Genomic DNA, 7,398 nt, shown 5'->3' with positions numbered 1-7,398 from the left:
CAAAATAGTAATAGTAACATGAAAATAGATACTAGTATGGATTATTAATTAAATTCTGAATGGCTTGCCATAGAGTTTCTATTTTAGGTTTCAAGTCAAATTTAAGACGTTTTTAAGACCATTATGAATGAAATTTCAGGCTTTCACAGGGGAGCACGCTAAGGTTTTTTTGTAACGGCCAGTGACATTTTATTTTTACTTGACCCATAAAATTAAAATTCAGTTATTTCTTATCCACATATTTTACATAACTTGTTGAAACAAGCAAACTCTACTTGTATACATGTATATTTTTTATTAGCATAACTTTTCTTAAAAAAGAAAAAAACATTTTAAAATGAACTAAATGCATAAAACATACATTTATGCATAAACACATGGAGAACCTTTAAACAAATGTTATTGTAAGATAATTAAACCATATTGGAATAGTGAATTTTTTGGGTGAATAGTTGGTTGTATCGTTTAAGTAGATTTACATGGACAGACTTTTTAAGACTCCACGGACACCCTTCTAAAGGTTTAAAATTATTCATTCATTTTCTTTTCGGCATAGTCCCTTTATTAATCAGGGGTCGCCACAGCGGAATGAACTGCCAGTTTAAAATTAAAGGATTCCAAAATTCTGTAACTCCAAATTCTATAAATTTAAATATAATGTGTAGCTCTTATTATGCTGATTTAAAGGTCGTTTCAAAATTTGAAATAGAATAATAAATATATATGCAATTATTAGTAATAATTTATCAGCATTACTGATAAAAGTGAAACTTCAAGATGCATTACAGAAATGTGACTTGAGGCATGTCTAATTCTCGCTAATGCTACAATGCAAAATATCCGTAATGTAGACTTCAATTTTCATGCAAAGCACAATTTTTTTCCTAATGATTTTGTGGTGAAATGTGACCCAGATATTTCCTGACAGGCTTTGAGAGACTCGCCCAAAAGGCTGGGCCCGGCTCATTTCAATGATTATGTAGGCCGTCTTTCTATTTTACCTATTTTTTATAATGGCCTCACATCATTCAATCTGATCTTTAATATAATTTTCAGCCAAAACATGTCTGGATTGATGTTTTTTTTTTTTTCCGTCATTCTAGCCGATGCTCTGTATGATCACTGAAGATTGTAGAAATAAGTGAAGGCGGATAAAACCTGATTAGATCTTCGGCACTGTATGCTTTTGTTTTTAACGCAGTACCATAGTAACATCTGCAGTCCTGACTGACGCTAATGAACCTCAGAGAATGTGTGTACATATCAATAGACGTTTTATAAGAAGCCAAATAAAAAGTGATCCTTTTAAGACAAACATCCCTCAGGGGAATTTCTCCAAGCCGAATGTCACATACCTAAATCATGTGCAACCATTTTTTCCCTCTTCCCTTTGTTTTGCACTATTCTTTCGGTAGGGGGGGCGAGGGGGTTTACCCTCTTGATCTATGATTACGGTTTCTCTCACTGCATTTAGTAATAGAAACGTTAATCCCGAGAGACGTAATGCCAAATAAGCGCAAATCCTTCAATCCAGTTGTTTTTGGGGGGTTTTTAGAGGGGGGGTTATGGGATTCCCCAGCAACACATCACGTGAGGTGACGTGTATATATGTTTTGATGAACTTCAGGGGAAAAAAAACAAGGATTTATCAGAATTATAAGACATTTTTCAATCACTTTAGTGCTTTTTGTGTACACCAATCTCCACGGTTTTGACGTGGGATGCCAAATCCTTCATTTTGTTAGCATAACAGAGTGATTCCTAATTCATTTTCACTCAGATTTGTTTACTGTCTGTTTTACAAGACTGTAAATTGAAACAACATGATGGATGTTTTTCCATTCTGGCATACGGTCATTTATTGTGAAATGGTGGCAGCTGCAGGCCTCTTTTTCCCTCATCATCCGCCGGTGTGTGTGTGTGTGTCGTGTTGTCAATGCAGGATAAGTCTGGCCTTGATTATGTGTTAGGTGCTGTAAGCCCCGCTGAAAGGAGAAACGTCCTGTAATCAATTTGCTGATTAGTGTTGTTGGATTTTAAGCCCTTGTCGCTCGCCGCTAGTTTTGTGTCCATGGAGCACAGCTGTGATTTTGGGGGTCTGAGTTCGTTTCACAAACCCACACACACACACGTGAGCGCATTTATTCTGCAGTACCTCAAGGGGCTCCTGGCATTATTTTTAATTGCAACAATGAATCCGCTAAAGAAAAAGGGGCCGAATTCCCCAAGGCCTCCTTTAAGAAGCCACGAGGGGGATGAAAGTGGGGGGTTTGGGCTCAATATCTCAGCGAATCAGCAGGCCTGAAAATCCAATATGTTCCTGAAGACAGCAGGCTGTACATCATTTGTCAGGTCCTGGCACTATCACTGCTTTATCAGATGGGAGGGTTTTGGTGGGCTTGGCCTGAGATTGGTTTGAAGTTTGAGAGATCCTGAGATCAGGGACTTCACATTGGTGATACTTCTGTGCTGGAGTCGGTCTAGGACAAACGCAAAATGACCACACATCCTCTCTGCTTAGCATGTGTCATTTATATAGACCTTTTTGGTGGATATAAACGATAACAATGGTCGTAACGTATTTCCTGTTATATATCTTTAATTTCCATAGCTTCAGAGAATCCAAAAAGGTTCACAAATTGATAAATAAGATTATGAAAGGTGTTTGAACGTTAAGATATGATTGAATTGTCTCTGGTGACACTTCTGAAATAGTTTGACAACAACCAGGAAATGTTCATGGGCCAATGATCTACAATGGTCTATATTTCATGTGTTCATACAGTTGGTGAAAAATTTAAGACCACTCGGGCATTTCTCTGGATTTATTAAATGTTTGTTTTATTAAAAAGTCTGAGAATACTTATGCAAATGAATATATTTTCATTTAGAGCTTTATTTCTTTCTGAAATGTTCTAAATGTTTTTATTTGTTGTGACTGACAATTAGAGTTATTATTGCACCAAATAAGATTTCTTCAAGCCGACATGAATCAGAAATTAAGATCTTTTTACCATATCGTGACACACAACGGTTCTGAAATGAGAAAACAAAATGCAGGGTGGTGCGTTTGATTTTGTCCTGTAGGAACCCATTGGATGCACTGATAGCCCCGCCCTAAAGTCATTCCATGTGACCAGAAGTGATGTCATTTCGAAGAGGGAGGTTATGGGATTTGATTAAAGATGTTGAGGGCAAATTAATGAAGTGCACAGGTACATCTTTTATAGCAAACACTACTATATGCATATAAAATTAAGAGTACATTTTGATTCCATGACATGTCTGAACATGTCTTTTAGTTTTATTTATAATAATAAATAAATGTTTTGTGTTTAATGAAACAACAATGACATTTTGACTATAAATTGTACGTCCAGAGAAATTGATAAAAAGTTGAAAACAACCTCATAATTTATTCTCTCTCATGTCTCAACAAAGATATTTTGAACACAAAAGAAGATATCTTAAAGAATGTTGGTTGCTGGCACCTATCAACTTCGATTGCAGCAGGGAAAAAAAAATACGATGGAAGTCAATGGCTGTTTTCAATATGCGTTCTTCAGCGATCGTGTTCTCGTGTAACGTCATCATCAACTGCCAAAGTTCAGTTCCAATACTCAAGACCAGAAGAAAGAAGGACGTGTGAAATTTCCCGGATGTGTTCTTGATATGGAGGACACTTGGATGCAGACTTGAGCACCGAACTCGCTCTAGAAGTCCCAAAAGTCATTGCGACTGGAGATGGGAAGCGCAGCATTTTATATAGATTTATTATTAAAGTTGAGAGAGATTATTTATTTATCTCAGGAGTTTCCCTAAATGAAACGGTGAATATAAACATTACCATGGCATCTTAATAAAGGCATAAAGACATTAAGGGTGTTTATTTGCTGAAATTCGTATTAAAAATCTGTTTTATTTGTATTGTGCAAATTATATTTGTAAAGTGTTTATTCATAGTATATATTTTGAAAAGGGGAAAAACAATAAATTGTATGAATGCTGTAATGTTTAAATAATTTTCCATTAAAAAACGCGTGAAGGTCACGTCAGGAAGAACGCAGCATCTCATTTCTCAGAGGACGCGTTCTCTGTTCTCGTGGTCTCCCGAGTTCGTTCTTCTGAGGTGACCTGGTTTTCACAAGAAAGCAAGTCCGTTCTCTGCGTTCTTGGAATTGAGAAACAGCCAATGTGTCCCAGCATCTTTCAAAATATCTTCTTTTGAGTTCAACAGAAGAGAGAACCTCAAATAGTTTTCGAACAAGTGAATTGATGATGACAATTACTTTTTTTTTTTTTGTAAACTGTCCCTTTAATTTTTCCTATAGGTGTATATTAACTTAATTAATTCATTTGAATTTTTTTTTTTTATTTTAATACCAGATTTCTAGACTTTTTTTTATTTGACTTTCTTGTTTCAGCAAGGCCAAGATCTAGATCAAGATAAAACAGACATCAGTATAAAATAGATAAATTCTAAAATAATAATTACAAATACTTTTCCAAAATGTAACCGTTTTAAAAAGTAATAGTTATAAAAAATATATTTATAATAATTCATTAATAATTTAAACAAATAATTACAATCATTTCTAAATTTAATCAAGTCCTTTTTGTTGTTGGTAAAATTGTGATTTCGTCATTATGCGATGAAGATATGAAGTATGTACAGCCTTTACCTTAGACCATGCCCTTCCCCCTGTCAGCCTTGTCATGTCAGATTCACTAATAAAACTGAAAAGTTTTCTTTTTCTGGTATATTTAGCTGTATGTTTGTCGATTTATACTGTTTTAAGGCGCTACATAGGTGAATTTACGCTGTGTTGACAGCATGTTTTCTGATGCTGAGAGATAAATAGATACATCTGTGTATAAGGAAATATAATCTTCTTAATGACTCAGTGCATGAAAACACTCCATTAGATCAGTGACGTAGCGCAAACTGCGTTGACCCCAAACATGAAGGCGGGGCCCCTCACTGCATAATCAAAACAACGCTACAAGTGTCATGATGTAGCCTACTGCAGTTTATTTTGTATTAAAAGAATTGACTATATACAGGTGAAATCAGCCCCCCTTCAATTTTTTTTTTTTTGGAAAAATATTTTCCAAATGATGTTTAACAGAGCAAGGAAATTTTCACAGTATGTCTGATAATATTGTTTCTTCTGGAGAAAGTCTTATTTGTTTTATTTCGGCTAGAATAAAAAACATTTTTTAATTTTTTGAATAACATTTTAGGGTCAAAATTATTAGCCCCTTTAAGCTATTTTTTTTTTCAATGGTCTACAGAACAAACCATCATTAACTTGCCTAATTACCCTAACCTGCCTAGTTAATCTAATAAACTGTATAGAAGTTAAGCTAAGCTGTATAGAAGTGTCTTAAAATATCTAGTCAAATATTATTTTCTGTCATCATGGCAAAGATAAAATAAATCAGTTATTGGAAATGAGTTATTAAAACTATTATGTTTAGAAATGTGTTGAAAAAAAATCTCTCCGTTAAACAGAAATTGGGAAAAAAATAAATAGGAGGCCTAATAATTCTGACTTTAACTGTATATATAAAAATAATGTCAACCTCCCTTTCTTCAAGAAGTTTTTACACATAATTCACATTTCTGAAATGCCCATACTGACGCATATTGGCATTCAGAGCTGAGAATAGTAAGTTTGGAAAGCATGTCCTGGCTCATTGTGGTAAAACGTATCAAAGTGAAACTGAACCATACCAAAGAATGAACCATACAATGAATGATTTTGTCATTAACATCGAAAAAGACTAAAGGGGCATCACAGGACCCCAATGCAGTGCGTGCCCTATAGCTGTGTACTCTCTTTGACGAATGTTACATCTAAAAGGTAGACTTCTTAATTGAAGTATGGTGTCGCAACCTATTCAGCTATGGAAAAAAAAATTAAGGGACCGCTTGACAATTCTCAGTTTTTATTGGATTTATTTAGGTTTTGAGTACAATGTAATTTATATTATCTTCTATACAGTTCTGAAAACATTTCTTGTGAATTTATATTCTCAGACCGTCATAGAATAAAAAATACTTTTACATAGTAAAAAAATACGTGACTCATGATTCCAGAAAAGGTGTGAAATGTCCTTCATCATTCCCCCCCCCCCCCCATTTTCTGTTTAACGAAGAGAAGATTTTTATCAACACATTTCTAATCATAATAGTTTTAATAACTCATTTCTAATAACTGATTTATTTTATCTTTGCCATGATGACAGTAAATAATATTTGACTAGATATTTTTCAAGACACTTCTATACAGCTTAAAGTGACATTTAAACCTTAACTAGGTTAATTAGGTTATGAATGGTATAACAAATGATGTTAAACATAATTTGGGAAATATTTAAAGAAGAAAAACAATTCAAAGAGGGTTCAATAATTCTGATTTCAACTGTAGAATTTTTTTTGATAGAAAAAAAATCAACCTACAAAATAGCAGCTTTTGATTTTGTCATTTATTTATTTGCTCAATTCTACACACAATACGCCATAATGACAATGTGAAAAAAGATTTGTTTTAATTGTTGCAAATTTATGAAAAATAAAAAACCTCAAAAATCTCTCTCCACAGAAGAACGCTGGAGCTCAGACAGAGTGACCATTGATCACCTCCCTGACTAAGGCCCTTCTCCCCAATGCTTAGATGGCTGGCCAGCTCTAGGAAGAGTGCTGGTTGTTCAAAACATCTTCCACTTACGGATGATGGAGGCCACTGTGCTCATTGGAACTTTCAGAGCAGCAGAAATTTCTGTAACCTTTCCCAGTCTTGTGCCTCGAGACAATCCTTTCTCTGAGGTCCACAGACAATTCCTTTGTCTTCATGCTTGGTTTGTGCTTTGACATGCACTGTCAACCCTGGGACCTTATATAGACAGGTGTATGCCTTTTCAAATCATGTCCAATCAACTGAATTCACCACAGGGGAACTCCAATTAAGCTGCTGAAACATCTCAAGAATGATCAGTGGAAACAGAATGTACCTGAGCTCAATTTAGAGCTTCACAGCAAAGGCTCTGAATACTTATGTACATGTGATTTTTCAGGTTTTATCATTTTCATAAATTTGCAACAATTTCAAAAAATATTTTTCACATTGGCATTATGGGTAAAATTTTGAGGAAATAAATTAATTTAAGGATTTTAAGAATGAAATAAGGCTGTAACATAAAAAATATGTGTGGAAAAAGTAAAGCGCTATGAATACTCTCCGGATGCACTGTATATTTATACATTTACTACCTACATTAATCCATCATGCATTTTTCATCAAAATGTGCTCCCAATTGCACACTTCTCAGGTGTACATCTTGGTCTTCCATTCAAAATTTGTTCTGTCTCCAGTAATCCACTTTATATAGAGC

Source organism: Danio aesculapii, chromosome 2 (genome assembly GCF_903798145.1).
Source record: "Danio aesculapii chromosome 2, fDanAes4.1, whole genome shotgun sequence".
NCBI lineage: Eukaryota > Metazoa > Chordata > Actinopteri > Cypriniformes > Danionidae > Danio > Danio aesculapii.
This window is presented reverse-complemented; position numbering follows the sequence as displayed.